This window comes from Pristiophorus japonicus, chromosome 26, assembly GCF_044704955.1.
Source record: "Pristiophorus japonicus isolate sPriJap1 chromosome 26, sPriJap1.hap1, whole genome shotgun sequence".
NCBI lineage: Eukaryota > Metazoa > Chordata > Chondrichthyes > Pristiophoridae > Pristiophorus > Pristiophorus japonicus.
Window position 1 is genome coordinate 24343848 of NC_092002.1, and position 22939 is coordinate 24366786.

Genomic DNA, 22939 nt, shown 5'->3' on the forward strand with positions numbered 1-22939 from the left:
CAGTGAGAGTCAGTGTGTGTGGGATCCGTACCCCAGTGAGAGTCAGTGTGTGTGGGACTGTACCCCAGTGAGAGTCAGTGTGTGTGGGTCTGTACCCCAGTGAGAGTCAGTGTGTGTGGGATCCGTACCCCAGTGAGAGTCAGTGTGTGTGGGACTGTACCCCAGTGAGAGTCAGTGTGTGTGGGATCCGTACCCCAGTGAGAGTCAGTGTGTGTGGGACCCGTACCCCAGTGAGAGTCAGTGTGTGTGGGACTGTACCCCAGTGAGAGTCAGTGTGTGTGGGATCCGTACCCCAGTGAGAGTCAGTGTGTGGGTGTCTGTACCCCGGTGAGAGTCGGTGTGTGTGGGACTGTACCCCAGTGATAGTCGGTATCATTTATTCAACTATCATTGTAACCCATGAAAAACTGACCTAAGTTGTACACCTTGAGAACATTGACCACAAGGGGGTGAACTTGTGGGAGACACTCCGAACCTGGACTTTCTGGTATAAAAGGGGACGCTCCACCCATCTTCATCACTTGAGGTGTTGGTAATAAAGGTAACTGGTCACAGAGTGACCTTCTCTCAATTATGGGCCTCGTGTGCATTATACTGTATAGTAAGGACATATCATTGGCGACGAGAAACTGGGATTTAAACCACTCGAGCATGGCCACTACCAGCACAGACAAGAGGTACTGTGTTGATGATGATTGGGATGACTTTATTGAGAGACTACAGCAAAGTTTTGTCACTAAGGAATGGCTAGGACAGGATTCAGCCGACAAACGCAAAGCTCATCTCCTGACGGTTTGTGGATCCAGAACATACTCCCTGATGAAGGACCTTCTAGCGCCAGAGAAGCCGACGGACAAGACGTTCGAAGAGCTCAATAAGTTAATCGACGAACACCTTAAACCGGCGAGCAGCATGCACATGGCGAGTCACCGGTTTTACACGCACTGGCAGCGAGAAGGGCAAAGCGTTCCAGACTTCGTGGCAGATCTCTGGCGACTGGCGAGCCTATGTAAGTTCCCAGATGCATGCAGAGCGGAGATGCTGCGAGACTTTTTTATTGAGGGCATAGGGCACGCTGGGGTTTTCAGGAAACTGATTGAGACCAAAGACTTGACCTTGGAAGCGGCGGCTCTGATAGCCCAGACATTTATCTCAGGGGAGGAAGAGACCAGAATGATGTATGACAAAAATCTTGGCTCAAATGCGGCAAATGACCAGGGAGTCAACATTGTTAATGGGCACACAGTTCTCAAGGCAGACAAGGGCAATCGGACATGCCCCAGCATGTTGTTGAACTCAAAGGGGGAATTCAAGAGAGACAATGGCTAGCTGAATGGTAGTTCATGCCATCGCAATGGACAATGCGGCCGGTAATGGGGCCATCAACATCTGTCAATGATGTGCTTAAGGACAGTTACAGAGACAGTCAGAGACGATCGACTGGTAATGGACCTTTTGTTTCTAACAGCGGGGCCTCCAGCTCATGCTGGAGGTGTGGAGGCAAACACCCAGCCAGAGCTTGCAGGTATCAGCAATATACCTGCAGAAACTGCAACGTCAGCGGTTACTTGGTGTGTATGTGCAGGAAGCCTGCAGCCAGGTTGATGTACGAGGAGGATGGGCCCGATGTAAGCCCTACGAGGCCAAATGAATACTGGGGGAAATAGCTGGTGTTCAGCGAGTTCATGTGGAGCACATATACAGTTCATACACCAGGACACCACCGATAATGATGAAAGTGCTCCTCAATGGCATTCCAGTATTAATGGAGCTAGACACGGGGGCCAGCCAGTCTCTGATGAGTATCAAACAGTTCAAAAGGTTGTGGGTGTCCAAGGCCAGGAGGCCAAAATTATCGCCGATTGACGCACAGCTACGGACTTACACAAAGGAGATCATTCCGGTGCTAGGCAGCACCATGGTAGTCGTGACCCACAAAGATTCGGAGAACAGGTTGTCATTCTGGATTGTCCCGGGGGACGGTCCCGCACTACTGAGGAGGAGTTGGCTTGCTGTCATGAACTGGAACTGGGGCGATGTCAATGCAATTTCTTCTGTGGAGCGAGGATCATGCTCACGGGTCCTGGACAAATTTAACTCATTCTTTCAACCCGGCATCGGCACTTTCATGGGGACCAAGGAAGTGATTCACATAAACCCGGACGCCAGGCCAGTACACCACAAGGCCAGAGCGGTGCGTACGTGATGCGGGAAAAGATAGAAGGCGAATTGGACCGCCTGCTGAGGGAAGAGATCATCTCGCCAGTCGAATTCAGTGACTGGGCGAGCCTGATCATGCGGTGCTCAAGGCGGATGGGTCGGTCAGGATATGTGAAGATTACAAGGCCACCATCAATCGGCTGTCACTCCAAGACCAGTACCCGCTACCGAGAGCGGAGGACCTCTTTGCGACGCTATCCGGTGGCAAACTTTTTTCAAAATTGGACCTGACCTCAGCTTACATGACCCAGGAGCTGGCGAGTGAGTCGAAGAAGCTGACCACCATCACGACATACAAGGGGTTGTTTGAGTATAACAGATGTCTGTTTCGGATTCGTTCGGCCGCCGGGATCTTTCAGCGAAATATAGAAAGCCTCCTCGTCGATTCCAAGGACGGTGGTTTTTCAGGACGACATCCTCATCACGGATCGCGATACTGAAGAACACCTCCACAACCTGGAGGAGGTGCTACGCAGACTGGACCGGGTAGGGCTGCGACTGAAAAAGGCGAAGTGCGTCTTCCTAGCTCCAGAGGTAGAATTCCTGGGGAGGAGGGTAGCAGCAGACGGGATCAGACCCACTGCATCCAAAATGGAAGTGATCCAGAGAGCACCCAGACCCCGTAACACGACGGAGCTGCGTTCGTTCGTGGGGTTCCTGAATTATTTTGGTGACTTTCTTCCCAAATTGAGCAGGCTGTTAGAGCCGCTACACGTGCTCCTACGCAAAGGTCGCGATTGGGTCTGGGGGGACAGCCAGGAAAGGGCTTTTGATAGAGCACGCAATTTGTTATGCTCCAACAAACTGTTAATTTTATATGACCCCTGTAAGAAACTTGTTCTAACTTGCGATGCGTCGTCCTATGGTGTCGGGTGTGTGTTGCAGCATGTGAATGCCAATGGTCAGTTACAGCCGGTAGCTTGTGCCTCCAGAAGTCTGTCCCAGGCATAAAGGGGCTGCAGGATGGTAGAAAAGGAAGCGCTAGCATGTGTATATGCAGTAAAAAAAACGCACCAGTACCTGTTTGTCAGGAAATTTGAGCTGGAGACAGATCACAAACCCCTAACGTCCCTTTTGGCCGACAACAAGGCCATAAATGCGAATGCATCGGCCTACATACAGAGGTGGGCTCTTACGTTAGCTGCCTATGACTACACAATTCGGCACAGAACGGGCACTGAAAACTGCGCCAATGCACTCAGCAGGCTCCCACTAGGCACCACTGAGGGGACAACTGAGCATGATGCTGAGATGGTCATGGCTGTTGAAGCTTTCGAAAGCGAAGGCTCACCTGTGACAGCCCGTCAGATTAAAATATGGACAAATAAAGACCCGTTACTGTCTTTAGTTCAGAAATGTGTCCTGAATGGGGACTGGGCAGCCACGTACGGGGCATGCCCTGAGGAATTTAAACCGTTTCATAGGCGCAAGGATGAACTCTCGATTCAGGCTGTGGGGAAACCGAGTAGTCATGCCCCAGAGGGGCAGAGAGGTGTTTATCAGAGAACTCCACAATGAGCACCCGGGCATTGTCATGATGAAGGCAATTGCCAAGTCACACGCTTGGTGGCCAGGGATAGATGCAGACCTGGAACTTTGTGTTCGCAGGTGCAACATGTGTGCTCAGCTGGGCAACGCACCCAGGGAAGCCCCCCTTAGCCCCTGGTCCTGGCCCTAAGCCATGGTCACGCATCCATGTGGACTACACAGGTCCTTTCATGGGAAAAATGTTTTTGGTTCCAGTAGACGCCGACTCCAAATAGATTGAGTGTGCCATTTTAAATTCAAACACATCCTCTGCCATGGTAGAAAGTCTACGGGCAATGTTCGCCGCCCATGGTCTACCGGATGTCTTGGTCAGCGACAATGGCCCGTGCTTCACAAGCACTGAATTCCAGGACTTCATGGCAGGCAATGGAATCCACCATGTCAGAACGGCACCGTTCAAGCCGGCCTCAAATGGCCAGGCGGAACGAGCAGTGCAGATAATCAAACAGGGGTTGCTCAGAATCCAAGGGGGTTCCCTACAAAGCCGCTTATCACTCCTCCTGTTGGCCAATAGATCCAGACCACACTCGCTCACAGGGGTTCCACCCGTAGAGCTGCTAATGAAAAGGACGCTCAAAACCAGGTTATCCCTCATACACCCCACCATGAAAGAAATTGTTGAGAGCAGGCGTCAGTCACAATGTGACTACCATGACAGGAATGCGAGGGCGCGATGTATTGATGTAAATGACCCTGTTTTTGTCCTTAATTACGCTGCAGGGCCCAAATAGCTTGCAGGCACTGTGATTGCCAAAGAGGGGAATAGGATTCTGGTAGTTAAACTTACCAATGGACAAATCTGCCGCAAACATGTGGATCAAACAAAAAGGAGGTTCAGCAACCCCATAGACGAAGCAGAGGAAGAACATGACGTAGAGTTTACTCCACCACAGGTGACCGAACACCGGAACCAAGTGGAGGAGAGTCCAGTCACTGTGGGTAGTCCGGACAGGCCTGAGGCACCGCAAACAGCAGACACTCAGGCCAGCGCCCAACAACCGGAGCCCCAACTCAGGCGCTCTACAAGGGAGTGTAAACCACCAGAGAGACTCAACCTGTGATCCCAATAAGACTTTTGGGGGGAGGTGATGTCATGTATTAAACTATCATTGTAACCCATGTATAAGCTGACCGAAGTTGTACACCTTGAGAACACTGACCACAAGGGGCGAACTTGTGGGAGATACTCCTAACCTGGACTTTCCGGTATCAAAGGGGAAGCTCCACCAACCTTTATCACTTGAGTTCTTGATGATAAAGGTAACTGGTCACAGAGTGACATTCTCTCAAGTATGGGCCTCGTGTGCATTTATACTGTATAGTAAGGATATATCAGTCAGTATGGGTAGGACCTGTACCCGAGTGAGAGACCGTGTGCGTGGAACTGTACCCCAGTGAGAGTCAGTGTGTGTGGGACTGTACCCCAGTGAGAGTCAGTGTGTGTGGGACCCGTACCCCAGTGAGAGTCAGTGTGTGTGGGACTGTACCCCAGTGAGAGTCAGTATGTGTGGGACCCGTACCCCAGTGAGAGTCAGTGTGTGTGGGACTGTACCCCAGTGAGAGTCAGTGTGTGTGAGACTGTACCCCAGTGAGAGTCAGTGTGTGTGGGACTGTACCCCAGTGAGAGTCAGTGTGTGTGTGGGACCCGTACCCCAGTGAGAGTCAGTGTGTGTGGGACTGTACCCCAGTGAGAGTCAGTATGTGTGGGACCCGTACCCCAGTGAGAGTCAGTGTGTGTGGGACTGTACCCCAGTGAGAGTCAGTGTATGTGTGGGACTGTACCCCAGTGAGAGTCAGTGTGTGTGGGACTGTACCCCAGTGAGAGTCAGTGTGTGTGTGGGACCCGTACCCCAGTGAGAGTCAGTGTGTGTGGGACTGTACCCCAGTGAGAGTCAGTATGTGTGGGACCCGTACCCCAGTGAGAGTCAGTGTATGTATGGGACCCGTACCCCAGTGAGAGTCAGTATGTGTGGGACTGTACACCAGTGAGCTTTACCTGTGCTGGGGTTGAAATCTGTTTTGGTGTGTGGTTCAAGGCTGGCATTGTGTGTGTGTTTAATGGTGCATACTCCGCAGCTCCGGGATGTGAGCTATACTGGGTCAGCTGAGGCAGCACAGGCTGAGGATGAGAGCAGACGGGGGCTGCCGTGTGTCCGTGGGCTGTGTATTCACTCACTGGGGCCTCAGGATCCGCGCAGGCGCAGAAAGCAGGGAATGCATTCTTCCCGTTCCTCTGTCTCCACTTTCCATCGCAGAATTCTCATCCCTGTTTACAAATCCTTCCATGGCCCTCGCCCCTCCCTATCTCTGTAACCTCCTCCTGCCCTACAGCCCCTGAGATGTTTGCGCTCCTCTAATTCTGCCCTCCTGACCATCCCTGATTATAATCGCTCCACCATCGGTGGCCGTGCCTTCTGTTGCCTGGGCCCCAAGCTCTGGAACTCCCTCCCTAAACCTCTCCGCCTCTCTACCTCTCTTTCCTTCTTTAAGTCACTATTTAAAACCCAGCTCACAGATCGTGCTTTCGATCACCTGCCCTAATTTCTCCTCATGCAGCTCAGTGTCAAAGTTAGCGTGATACCGCTCCTGTGCAGCACCTTGGGATGTGGTACTCTGTGAAAGGCGCTATATGAATGCACTGGTGAAGGGCACGGGGGGGATTGGCGTAGTGTGTTTGCCGTCAGTCGGTGCCTGCACATCCAGCGATGTGGGATCGTGTGCTGCCTGGGTGTATGCTGGAATCGCAGGGCGAGTGACTCATTCCCCCATCAACCTTCAGCTTGTGAAAGTACCGAGTATCCGGACACACCCTGCTCCCCCTCATTGGCCCACGTCACCTCCCACTGACTCTGGCGGCTTTCCAGTGTCAACTCTCTGTTGCCATCAGTGCCCTAGCCTCCTGGAGAACACACACCCCCCCACACACACACATACCACACACACCCCCACACACACAACACACACCCCCAAACACACAACAGACACCCCCACACACACAACACACACATCCACACACCCACACACCACACACACACAACACACACATCCACACACACACACACACCACACACACCCCCACACACACAACACACACCCCCCCACACACACACACACCACACACACCCCCACACACACCACACACACCCCCACACACACAACACACACCCCCAAACACACAACAGACACCCCCACACACACAACACACACATCCACACACCCACACACCCACACACCACACACACACAACACACACCTCCACACACACAACACACACCCCCACACACACAACACACAACACACACACACACAACACACACACACCCACACACCCACACACCCACACACCCACACACCCACACACCCACACACCACACACACACCCCCACACACACCACACACACACACACACACACACACACATCCACACACCACACACACACAAACACCCCCACACATCCACACATCCACACACCACACACACACAGACACACACACACACACCCACACACACCTACATCTACAGACACACACACCCACACATACGCCCACACATACACCCACACACACACACACACACACACATCCCTACACACACACACACACACACCCAGGAACTGTCTGCCCCGTGGGGTGCGGGGCAGCAACAGAATTCCCACTTCATTCTGTCACACTGAAAGGGAGGCTTCCTGTCGCAACTGATTTGAACAACACATTTGATGTGTTTCGCTGGCAGTCAGGGTTAGCGAACACACCTGCTCCACACAGCAGCAATTTACAATTCTTGCTCGAAACAAGGCTTCCCGTGGAGGGCAGAGGCAAGCTCCACTTAACTCACCGGATCAATAACAACATCAATTCCACACACACAGATGGTCACTGGGGTACCGGTCCCACACACACTGACTCTCACTGGGGTACAGTCCCACACACACTGACTCTCACTGGGGTACGGGTCCCACACACACTGACTCTCACTGGGGTAAGGGTCCCACACACACTGACTCTCACTGGGGTACGGGTCCCACACACACTGACTCTCACTGGAGTATGGGTCCCACACACACTGACTCTCACTGGGGTATGGGTCCCACACACATTGACTCTCACTGGGGTACAGTCCCACACACACTGACTCTCACTGGGGTACAGTCCCACACACACTGACTATCACTGGGGTACAGTCCCACACACACTGACTCTCACTGGGGTACAGTTCCACACACACTGACTCTCACTGGGGTACAGTCCCACACACACACTGACTCTCACTGGGGTACAGTCCCCCACACTGACTCTCACTGGGGTACAGTCCCACACACACTGACTCACTGGGGTACAGTCCCACACACACACTGACTCTCACTGGGGTACAGTCCCACACACACTGACTCACTGGGGTACAGTCCCACACACACACTGACTCTCACTGGGGTACAGTACCCCACACTGACTCTCACTGGGGTATGGGTCCCACACACACTGACTCTCACTGGGGTACAGTCCCACACACACTGACTCACTGGGGTACAGTCCCACACACACACTGACTCTCACTGGGGTACAGTCCCCCACACTGACTCTCACTGGGGTACAGTCCGACACACACTGACTCACTGGGGTACAGTCCCACACACATTGACTCTCACTGGGGTACAGTCCCACACACACTGACTCTCACTGGGGTACAGTCCCACACACACTGACTATCACTGGGGTACAGTCCCACACACACTGACTCTCACTGGGGTACAGTCCCCCACACTGACTCTCACTGGGGTACAGTCCCACACACACTGACTCACTGGGGTACAGTCCCACACACACACTGACTCTCACTGGGGTACAGTCCCACACACACTGACTCACTGGGGTACAGTCCCACACACACACTGACTCTCACTGGGGTACAGTACCCCACACTGACTCTCACTGGGGTATGGGTCCCACACACACTGACTCACTGGGGTACGGGTCCCACACACACTGACTCTCACTGGGGTATGGGTCCCACACACATTGACTCTCACTGGGGTACAGTCCCACACACACTGACTCACTGGGGTACAGTCCCACACACACACTGACTCTCACTGGGGTACAGTCCCCCACACTGACTCTCACTGGGGTACAGTCCGACACACACACTGACTCTCACTGGGGTACAGTCCCCCACACTGACTCTCACTGGGGTATGGGTCCCACACACACTGACTCTCACTGGGGTACAGTCCCACACACACTGACTCTCACTGGGGTACAGTCCCCCACACTGACTCTCACTGGGGTATGGGTCCCACACACACTGACTCTCACTGGGGTACAGTCCCACACACACTGACTCTCACTGGGGTACAGTCCCACACACTGACTCTCACTGGGGTACGAGTCCCACACACACTGACTCTCACTGGGGTATGGGTCCCACACACACTGACTCTCACTGGGGTATGGGTCCCACACACACTGACTCTCACTGGGGTATGGGTCCCACACACACTGACTCTCACTGGGGTATGGGTCCCACACACACTGACTCTCACTGGGGTACGGGTCCCACACACACTGACTCTCACTGGAGTATGGGTCCCACACACACTGACTCTCACTGGGGTATGGGTCCCACACACACTGACTCTCACTGGGGTATGGGTCCCACACACATTGACTATCACTGGGGTACAGTCCCACACACACTGACTCTCACTGGGGTACAGTCCCACACACACTGACGATCACTGGGGTACAGTCCCACACACACTGACTCTCACTGGGGTACAGTCCCACACACACTGACTCTCACTGGGGTACAGTCCCACACACACACTGACTCTCACTGGGGTACAGTTCCCCCACACTGACTCTCACTGGGGTACAGTCCCACACACACTGACTCACTGGGGTACAGTCCCACACACACACTGACTCTCACTGGGGTACAGTCCCACACACACTGACTCACTGGGGTACAGTCCCACACACACACTGACTCTCACTGGGGTACAGTACCCCACACTGACTCTCACTGGGGTATGGGTCCCACACACACTGACTCACTGGGGTACGGGTCCCACACACACTGACTCTCACTGGGGTATGGGTCCCACACACACTGACTCTCACTGGGGTACAGTCCCACACACACTGACTCACTGGGGTACAGTCCCACACACACACTGACTCTCACTGGGGTACAGTCCCCCACACTGACTCTCACTGGGGTACAGTCCGACACACACTGACTCACTGGGGTACAGTTCCACACACACACTGACTCTCACTGGGGTACAGTCCCCCACACTGACTCTCACTGGGGTACAGTCCGACACACACTGACTCACTGGGGTACAGTCCCACACACATTGACTCTCACTGGGGTACAGTCCCACACACACTGACTCTCACTGGGGTATGGGTCCCACACACACTGACTCTCACTGGGGTACAGTCCCACACACACTGACTCACTGGGGTACAGTCCCACACACACACTGACTCTCACTGGGGTACAGTCCCCCACACTGACTCTCACTGGGGTACAGTCCGACACACACTGACTCACTGCGGTACAGTCCCACACACATTGACTCTCACTGGGGTACAGTCCCACACACACTGACTCTCACTGGGGTACAGTCCCACACACACTGACTATCACTGGGGTACAGTCCCACACACACTGACTCTCACTGGGGTACAGTCCCACATACACTGACTCTCACTGGGGTACAGTCCCACACACACACTGACTCTCACTGGGGTACAGTCCCCCACACTGACTCTCACTGGGGTACAGTCCCACACACACTGACTCACTGGGGTACAGTCCCACACACACACTGACTCTCACTGGGGTACAGTCCCACACACACTGACTCACTGGGGTACAGTCCCACACACACACTGACTCTCACTGGGGTACAGTACCCCACACTGACTCTCACTGGGGTATGGGTCCCACACACACTGACTCACTGGGGTACGGGTCCCACACACACTGACTCTCACTGGGGTATGGGTCCCACACACATTGACTCTCACTGGGGTACAGTCCCAAACACACTGACTCACTGGGGTACAGTCCCACACACACACTGACTCTCACTGGGGTACAGTCCCCCACACTGACTGTCACTGGGGTACAGTCCGACACACACACTGACTCTCACTGGGGTACAGTCCCCCACACTGACTCTCACTGGGGTATGGGTCCCACACACACTGACTCTCACTGGGGTACAGTCCCACACACACACTGACTCTCACTGGGGTACAGTCCCCCACACTGACTCTCACTGGGGTATGGGTCCCACACACACTGACTCTCACTGGGGAACAGTCCCACACACACTGACTCTCACTGGGGTACAGTCCCCCACACTGACTCTCACTGGGGTATGGGTCCCACACACACTGACTCTCACTGGGGTACAGTCCCACACACACTGACTCTCACTGGGGTACAGTCCCACACACACTGACTCTCACTGGGGTACGAGTCCCACACACACTGACTCTCACTGGGGTATGGGTCCCACACACACTGACTCTCACTGGGGTACAGTCCCACACACACTGACTCTCACTGGGGTAGGGGTCCCACACACACTGACTGTCACTGGGGTATGGGTCCCACACACACTGACTCTCACTGGGGTATGGGTCCCACACACACTGACTCTCACTGGGGTATGGGTCCCACACACACTGACTCTCACTGGGGTATGGGTCCCACACACACTGACTCTCACTGGGGTACGGGTCCCACACACACTGACTCTCACTGGAGTATGGGTCCCACACACACTGACTCTCACTGGGGTATGGGTCCCACACACACTGACTCTCACTGGGGTATGGGTCCCACACACATTGACTCTCACTGGGGTACAGTCCCACACACACTGACTCTCAATGGGGTACAGTCCCACACACACTGACGATCACTGGGGTACAGTCCCACACACACTGACTCTCACTGGGGTACAGTCCCACACACACTGACTCTCACTGGGGTACAGTCCCACACACACACTGACTCTCACTGGGGTACAGTCCCCCACACTGACTCTCACTGGGGTACAGTCCCACACACACTGACTCACTGGGGTACAGTCCCACACACACACTGACTCTCACTGGGGTACAGTCCCACACACACTGACTCACTGGGGTACAGTCCCACACACACTGACGATCACTGGGGTACAGTCCCACACACACTGACTCTCACTGGGGTACAGTCCCACACACACTGACTCACTGGGGTACGGGTCCCACACACACTGACTCTCACTGGGGTATGGGTCCCACACACACTGACTCTCACTGGGGTACAGTCCCACACACACTGACTCACTGGGGTACAGTCCCACACACACACTGACTCTCACTGGGGTACAGTCCGACACACACTGACTCACTGGGGTACAGTTCCACACACACACTGACTCTCACTGGGGTACAGTCCCACACACACTGACTCACTGGGGTACAGTCCCACACACACACTGACTCTCACTGGGGTACAGTTCCCCACACTGACTCTCACTGGGGTATGGGTCCCACACACACTGACTCTCACTGGGGTACAGTCCCACACACACACTGACTCTCACTGGGGTACAGTCCCACACACACTGACTCTCACTGGGGTACAGTCCCACACACACTGACTCTCACTTGGGTATGGGTCCCACACACACTGACTCTCACTGGGGTACAGTCCCCCACACTGACTCTGACTGGGGTATGGGTCCCACACACACTGACTCTCACTGGGGTACAGTCCCACACACACTGACTCTCACTGGGGTACAGTCCCCCACACTGACTCTCACTGGGGTATGGGTCCCACACACACTGACTCTCACTGGGGTACAGTCCCACACACACTGACTCTCACTGGGGTACAGTCCCACACACACTGACTCTCACTGGGGTACAGTCCCACACACACTGACTCTCACTGGGATATGGGTCCCACACACACTGACTCTCACTGGGGTACAGTCCCACACACACTGACTCTCACTGGGGTATGTGTCCCACACACACTAACTCTCACTGGGGTATGGGTCCCACACACACTGACTGTCAATGGGGTATGGGTCCCACACACACTGACTCTCACTGGGGTATGGGTCCCACACACACTGACTCTCACTGGGGTATGGGTCCCACACACACTGACTCTCACTGGGGTATGGGTCCCACACACACTGACTCTCACTGGGGTACAGTCCCACACACACTGACTCTCACTGGGGTATGGGTCCCACACACACTGACTCTCACTGGCGTACAGTCCCACACACACTGACTCACTGGGGTACAGTCCCACACACACACTGACTCTCACTGGGGTACAGTACCCCACACTGACTCTCACTGGGGTATGGGTCCCACACACACTGACTCACTGGGGTACGGGTCCCACACACACTGACTCTCACTGGGGTATGGGTCCCACACACACTGACTCTCACTGGGGTACAGTTCCACACACACTGACTCACTGGGGTACAGTCCCACACACACACTGACTCTCACTGGGGTACAGTCCCCCACACTGACTCTCACTGGGGTACAGTCCCACACACACTGACTCACTGGGGTACAGTCCCACACACACACTGACTCTCACTGGGGTACAGTCCCACACACACTGACTCTCACTGGGGTATGGGTCCCACACACACTGACTCTCACTGGGGTACAGTCCCCCACACTGACTCTCACTGGGGTATGGGTCCCACACACACTGACTCACTGGGGTACAGTCCCACACACACACTGACTCTCACTGGGGTACAGTCCCCCACACTGACTCTCACTGGGGTACAGTCCGACACACACTGACTCACTGCGGTACAGTCCCACACACATTGACTCTCACTGGGGTACAGTCCCACACACACTGACTCTCACTGGGGTATAGTCCCACACACACTGACTATCACTGGGGTACAGTCCCACACACACTGACTCTCACTGGGGTACAGTCCCACATACACTGACTCTCACTGGGGTACAGTCCCACACACACACTGACTCTCACTGGGGTACAGTCCCCCACACTGACTCTCACTGGGGTACAGTCCCACACACACTGACTCACTGGGGTACAGTCCCACACACACACTGACTCTCACTGGGGTACAGTCCCACACACACTGACTCACTGGGGTACAGTCCCACACACACACTGACTCTCACTGGGGTACAGTACCCCACACTGACTCTCACTGGGGTATGGGTCCCACACACACTGACTCACTGGGGTACGGGTCCCACACACACTGACTCTCACTGGGGTATGGGTCCCACACACATTGACTCTCACTGGGGTACAGTCCCAAACACACTGACTCACTGGGGTACAGTCCCACACACACACTGACTCTCACTGGGGTACAGTCCCCCACACTGACTCTCACTGGGGTACAGTCCGACACACACACTGACTCTCACTGGGGTACAGTCCCCCACACTGACTCTCACTGGGGTATGGGTCCCACACACACTGACTCTCACTGGGGTACAGTCCCACACACACACTGACTCTCACTGGGGTACAGTCCCCCACACTGACTCTCACTGGGGTATGGGTCCCACACACACTGACTCTCACTGGGGAACAGTCCCACACACACTGACTCTCACTGGGGTACAGTCCCCCACACTGACTCTCACTGGGGTATGGGTCCCACACACACTGACTCTCACTGGGGTACAGTCCCACACACACTGACTCTCACTGGGGTACAGTCCCACACAGACTGACTCTCACTGGGGTACGAGTCCCACACACACTGACTCTCACTGGGGTATGGGTCCCACACACACTGACTCTCACTGGGGTACAGTCCCACACACACTGACTCTCACTGGGGTATGGGTCCCACACACACTGACTGTCACTGGGGTATGGGTCCCACACACACTGACTCTCACTGGGGTATGGGTCCCACACACACTGACTCTCACTGGGGTATGGGTCCCACACACACTGACTCTCACTGGGGTATGGGTCCCACACACACTGACTCTCACTGGGGTACGGGTCCCACACACACTGACTCTCACTGGAGTATGGGTCCCACACACACTGACTCTCACTGGGGTATGGGTCCCACACACACTGACTCTCACTGGGGTATGGGTCCCACACACATTGACTCTCACTGGGGTACAGTCCCACACACACTGACTCTCAATGGGGTACAGTCCCACACACACTGACGATCACTGGGGTACAGTCCCACACACACTGACTCTCACTGGGGTACAGTCCCACACACACTGACTCTCACTGGGGTACAGTCCCACACACACACTGACTCTCACTGGGGTACAGTCCCCCACACTGACTCTCACTGGGGTACAGTCCCACACACACTGACTCACTGGGGTACAGTCCCACACACACACTGACTCTCACTGGGGTACAGTCCCACACACACTGACTCACTGGGGTACAGTCCCACACACACACTGACTCTCACTGGGGTACAGTACCCCACACTGACTCTCACTGGGGTATGGGTCCCACACACACTGACTCACTGGGGTACGGGTCCCACACACACTGACTCTCACTGGGGTATGGGTCCCACACACACTGACTCTCACTGGGGTACAGTCCCACACACACTGACTCACTGGGGTACAGTCCCACACACACACTGACTCTCACTGGGGTACAGTCCGACACACACTGACTCACTGGGGTACAGTTCCACACACACACTGACTCTCACTGGGGTACAGTCCCACACACACTGATTCACTGGGGTACAGTCCCACACACACACTGACTCTCACTGGGGTACAGTTCCCCACACTGACTCTCACTGGGGTATGGGTCCCACACACACTGACTCTCACTGGGGTACAGTCCCACACACACACTGACTCTCACTGGGGTACAGTCCCACACACACTGACTCTCACTGGGGTACAGTCCCACACACACTGACTCTCACTTGGGTATGGGTCCCACACACACTGACTCTCACTGGGGTACAGTCCCCCACACTGACTCTGACTGGGGTATGGGTCCCACACACACTGACTCTCACTGGGGTACAGTCCCACACACACTGACTCTCACTGGGGTACAGTCCCCCACACTGACTCTCACTGGGGTATGGGTCCCACACACACTGACTCTCACTGGGCTACAGTCCCACACACACTGACTCTCACTGGGGTACAGTCCCACACACACTGACTCTCACTGGGGTACAGTCCCACACACACTGACTCTCACTGGGATATGGGTCCCACACACACTGACTCTCACTGGGGTACAGTCCCACACACACTGACTCTCACTGGGGTATGTGTCCCACACACACTAACTCTCACTGGGGTATGGGTCCCACACACACTGACTGTCAATGGGGTATGGGTCCCACACACACTGACTCTCACTGGGGTATGGGTCCCACACACACTGACTCTCACTGGGGTACAGTCCCACACACACTGACTCTCACTGGGGTACAGTCCCACACACACTGACTCTCACTGGGGTACAGTCCCACACACACTGACTCTCACTGGGATATGGGTCCCACACACACTGACTCTCACTGGGGTATGGGTCCCACACACAATGACTCTCACTGGGGTATGGGTCCCACACACACTGACTCTCACTGGGGTATGGGTCCCACACACACTGACTCTCACTGGGGTATGGGTCCCACACACATTGACTCTCACTGGGGTACAGTCCCAAACACACTGACTCACTGGGGTACAGTCCCACACACACACTGACTCTCACTGGGGTACAGTCCCCCACACTGACTGTCACTGGGGTACAGTCCGACACACACACTGACTCTCACTGGGGTACAGTCCCCCACACTGACTCTCACTGGGGTATGGGTCCCACACACACTGACTCTCACTGGGGTACAGTCCCACACACACTGACTCACTGGGGTACAGTCCCACACACACACTGACTCTCACTGGGGTACAGTCCCACACACACTGACTCACTGGGGTACAGTCCCACACACACTGACGATCACTGGGGTACAGTCCCACACACACTGACTCTCACTGGGGTACAGTCCCACACACACTGACTCACTGGGGTACGGGTCCCACACACACTGACTCTCACTGGGGTATGGGTCCCACACACACTGACTCTCACTGGGGTACAGTCCCACACACACTGACTCACTGGGGTACAGTCCCACACACACACTGACTCTCACTGGGGTACAGTCCGACACACACTGACTCACTGGGGTACAGTTCCACACACACACTGACTCTCACTGGGGTACAGTCCCACACACACTGACTCACTGGGGTACAGTCCCACACACACACTGACTCTCACTGGGGTACAGTTCCCCACACTGACTCTCACTGGGGTATGGGTCCCACACACACTGACTCTCACTGGGGTACAGTCCCACACACACACTGACTCTCACTGGGGTACAGTCCCACACACACTGACTCTCACTGGGGTACAGTCCCACACACACTGACTCTCACTTGGGTATGGGTCCCACACACACTGACTCTCACTGGGGTACAGTCCCCCACACTGACTCTGACTGGGGTATGGGTCCCACACACACTGACTCTCACTGGGGTACAGTCCCACACACACTGACTCTCACTGGGGTACAGTCCCCCACACTGACTCTCACTGGGGTATGGGTCCCACACACACTGACTCTCACTGGGGTACAGTCCCACACACACACTGACTCTCACTGGGGTACAGTCCCACACACACTGACTCTCACTGGGGTACAGTCCCACACACACTGACTCTCACTTGGGTATGGGTCCCACACACACTGACTCTCACTGGGGTACAGTCCCCCACACTGACTCTGACTGGGGTATGGGTCCCACACACACTGACTCTCACTGGGGTACAGTCCCACACACACTGACTCTCACTGGGGTACAGTCCCCCACACTGACTCTCACTGGGGTATGGGTCCCACACACACTGACTCTCACTGGGCTACAGTCCCACACACACTGACTCTCACTGGGGTACAGTCCCACACACACTGACTCTCACTGGGGTACAGTCCCACACACACTGACTCTCACTGGGATATGGGTCCCACACACACTGACTCTCACTGGGGTACAGTCCCACACACACTGACTCTCACTGGGGTATGTGTCCCACACACACTAACTCTCACTGGGGTATGGGTCCCACACACACTGACTGTCAATGGGGTATGGGTCCCACACACACTGACTCTCACTGGGGTATGGGTCCCACACACACTGACTCTCACTGGGGTACAGTCCCACACACACTGACTCTCACTGGGGTACAGTCCCACACACACTGACTCTCACTGGGGTACAGTCCCACACACACTGACTCTCACTGGGATATGGGTCCCACACACACTGACTCTCACTGGGGTATGGGTCCCACACACAATGACTCTCACTGGGGTATGGGTCCCACACACACTGACTCTCACTGGGGTATGGGTCCCACACACACTGACTCTCACTGGGGTATGGGTCCCACACACATTGACTCTCACTGGGGTACAGTCCCAAACACACTGACTCACTGGGGTACAGTCCCACACACACACTGACTCTCACTGGGGTACAGTCCCCCACACTGACTGTCACTGGGGTACAGTCCGACACACACACTGACTCTCACTGGGGTACAGTCCCCCACACTGACTCTCACTGGGGTATGGGTCCCACACACACTGACTCTCACTGGGGTACAGTCCCACACACACACTGACTCTCACTGGGGTACAGTCCCCCACACTGACTCTCACTGGGGTATGGGTCCCACACACACTGACTCTCACTGGGGAACAGTCCCACACACACTGACTCTCACTGGGGTACAGTCCCCCACACTGACTCTCACTGGGGTATGGGTCCCACACACACTGACTCTCACTGGGGTACAGTCCCACACACACTGACTCTCACTGGGGTACAGTCCCACACACACTGACTCTCACTGGGGTACGAGTCCCACACACACTGACTCTCACTGGGGTATGGGTCCCACACACACTGACTCTCACTGGGGTACAGTCCCACACACACTGACTCTCACTGGGGTAGGGGTCCCACACACACTGACTGTCACTGGGGTATGGGTCCCACACACACTGACTCTCACTGGGGTATGGGTCCCACACACACTGACTCTCACTGGGGTATGGGTCCCACACACACTGACTCTCACTGGGGTATGGGTCCCACACACACTGACTCTCACTGGGGTACGGGTCCCACACACACTGACTCTCACTGGAGTATGGGTCCCACACACACTGACTCTCACTGGGGTATGGGTCCCACACACACTGACTCTCACTGGGGTATGGGTCCCACACACATTGACTCTCACTGGGGTACAGTCCCACACACACTGACTCTCAATGGGGTACAGTCCCACACACACTGACGATCACTGGGGTACAGTCCCACACACACTGACTCTCACTGGGGTACAGTCCCACACACACTGACTCTCACTGGGGTACAGTCCCACACACACACTGACTCTCACTGGGGTACAGTCCCCCACACTGACTCTCACTGGGGTACAGTCCCACACACACTGACTCACTGGGGTACAGTCCCACACACACACTGACTCTCACTGGGGTACAGTCCCACACACACTGACTCACTGGGGTACAGTCCCACACACACTGACGATCACTGGGGTACAGTCCCACACACACTGACTCTCACTGGGGTACAGTCCCACACACACTGACTCACTGGGGTACGGGTCCCACACACACTGACTCTCACTGGGGTATGGGTCCCACACACACTGACTCTCACTGGGGTACAGTCCCACACACACTGACTCACTGGGGTACAGTCCCACACACACACTGACTCTCACTGGGGTACAGTCCGACACACACTGACTCACTGGGGTACAGTTCCACACACACACTGACTCTCACTGGGGTACAGTCCCACACACACTGACTCACTGGGGTACAGTCCCACACACACACTGACTCTCACTGGGGTACAGTTCCCCACACTGACTCTCACTGGGGTATGGGTCCCACACACACTGACTCTCACTGGGGTACAGTCCCACACACACACTGACTCTCACTGGGGTACAGTCCCACACACACTGACTCTCACTGGGGTACAGTCCCACACACACTGACTCTCACTTGGGTATGGGTCCCACACACACTGACTCTCACTGGGGTACAGTCCCCCACACTGACTCTGACTGGGGTATGGGTCCCACACACACTGACTCTCACTGGGGTACAGTCCCACACACACTGACTCTCACTGGGGTACAGTCCCCCACACTGACTCTCACTGGGGTATGGGTCCCACACACACTGACTCTCACTGGGGTACAGTCCCACACACACTGACTCTCACTGGGGTACAGTCCCACACACACTGACTCTCACTGGGGTACAGTCCCACACACACTGACTCTCACTGGGATATGGGTCCCACACACACTGACTCTCACTGGGGTACAGTCCCACACACACTGACTCTCACTGGGGTATGTGTCCCACACACACTAACTCTCACTGGGGTATGGGTCCCACACACACTGACTGTCAATGGGGTATGGGTCCCACACACACTGACTCTCACTGGGGTATGGGTCCCACACACACTGACTCTCACTGGGGTATGGGTCCCACACACACTGACTCTCACTGGGGTATGGGTCCCACACACACTGACTCTCACTGGGGTACAGTCCCACACACACTGACTCTCACTGGGGTATGGGTCCCACACACACTGACTCTCACTGGCGTACAGTCCCACACACACTGACTCACTGGGGTACAGTCCCACACACACACTGACTCTCACTGGGGTACAGTACCCCACACTGACTCTCACTGGGGTATGGGTCCCACACACACTGACTCACTGGGGTACGGGTCCCACACACACTGACTCTCACTGGGGTATGGGTCCCACACACACTGACTCTCACTGGGGTACAGTTCCACACACACTGACTCACTGGGGTACAGTCCCACACACACACTGACTCTCACTGGGGTACAGTCCCCCACACTGACTCTCACTGGGGTACAGTCCCACACACACTGACTCACTGGGGTACAGTCCCACACACACACTGACTCTCACTGGGGTACAGTCCCACACACACTGACTCTCACTGGGGTATGGGTCCCACACACACTGACTCTCACTGGGGTACAGTCCCCCACACTGACTCTCACTGGGGTATGGGTCCCACACACACTGACTCACTGGGGTACAGTCCCACACACACACTGACTCTCACTGGGGTACAGTCCCCCACACTGACTCTCACTGGGGTACAGTCCGACACACACTGACTCACTGCGGTACAGTCCCACACACATTGACTCTCACTGGGGTACAGTCCCACACACACTGACTCTCACTGGGGTATAGTCCCACACACACTGACTATCACTGGGGTACAGTCCCACACACACTGACTCTCACTGGGGTACAGTCCCACATACACTGACTCTCACTGGGGTACAGTCCCACACACACACTGACTCTCACTGGGGTACAGTCCCCCACACTGACTCTCACTGGGGTACAGTCCCACACACACTGACTCACTGGGGTACAGTCCCACACACACACTGACTCTCACTGGGGTACAGTCCCACACACACTGACTCACTGGGGTACAGTCCCACACACACACTGACTCTCACTGGGGTACAGTACCCCACACTGACTCTCACTGGGGTATGGGTCCCACACACACTGACTCACTGGGGTACGGGTCCCACACACACTGACTCTCACTGGGGTATGGGTCCCACACACATTGACTCTCACTGGGGTACAGTCCCAAACACACTGACTCACTGGGGTACAGTCCCACACACACACTGACTCTCACTGGGGTACAGTCCCCCACACTGACTCTCACTGGGGTACAGTCCGACACACACACTGACTCTCACTGGGGTACAGTCCCCCACACTGACTCTCACTGGGGTATGGGTCCCACACACACTGACTCTCACTGGGGTACAGTCCCACACACACACTGACTCTCACTGGGGTACAGTCCCCCACACTGACTCTCACTGGGGTATGGGTCCCACACACACTGACTCTCACTGGGGAACAGTCCCACACACACTGACTCTCACTGGGGTACAGTCCCCCACACTGACTCTCACTGGGGTATGGGTCCCACACACACTGACTCTCACTGGGGTACAGTCCCACACACACTGACTCTCACTGGGGTACAGTCCCACACAGACTGACTCTCACTGGGGTACGAGTCCCACACACACTGACTCTCACTGGGGTATGGGTCCCACACACACTGACTCTCACTGGGGTACAGTCCCACACACACTGACTCTCACTGGGGTATGGGTCCCACACACACTGACTGTCACTGGGGTATGGGTCCCACACACACTGACTCTCACTGGGGTATGGGTCCCACACACACTGACTCTCACTGGGGTATGGGTCCCACACACACTGACTCTCACTGGGGTATGGGTCCCACACACACTGACTCTCACTGGGGTACGGGTCCCACACACACTGACTCTCACTGGAGTATGGGTCCCACACACACTGACTCTCACTGGGGTATGGGTCCCACACACACTGACTCTCACTGGGGTATGGGTCCCACACACATTGACTCTCACTGGGGTACAGTCCCACACACACTGACTCTCAATGGGGTACAGTCCCACACACACTGACGATCACTGGGGTACAGTCCCACACACACTGACTCTCACTGGGGTACAGTCCCACACACACTGACTCTCACTGGGGTACAGTCCCACACACACACTGACTCTCACTGGGGTACAGTCCCCCACACTGACTCTCACTGGGGTACAGTCCCACACACACTGACTCACTGGGGTACAGTCCCACACACACACTGACTCTCACTGGGGTACAGTCCCACACACACTGACTCACTGGGGTACAGTCCCACACACACACTGACTCTCACTGGGGTACAGTACCCCACACTGACTCTCACTGGGGTATGGGTCCCACACACACTGACTCACTGGGGTACGGGTCCCACACACACTGACTCTCACTGGGGTATGGGTCCCACACACACTGACTCTCACTGGGGTACAGTCCCACA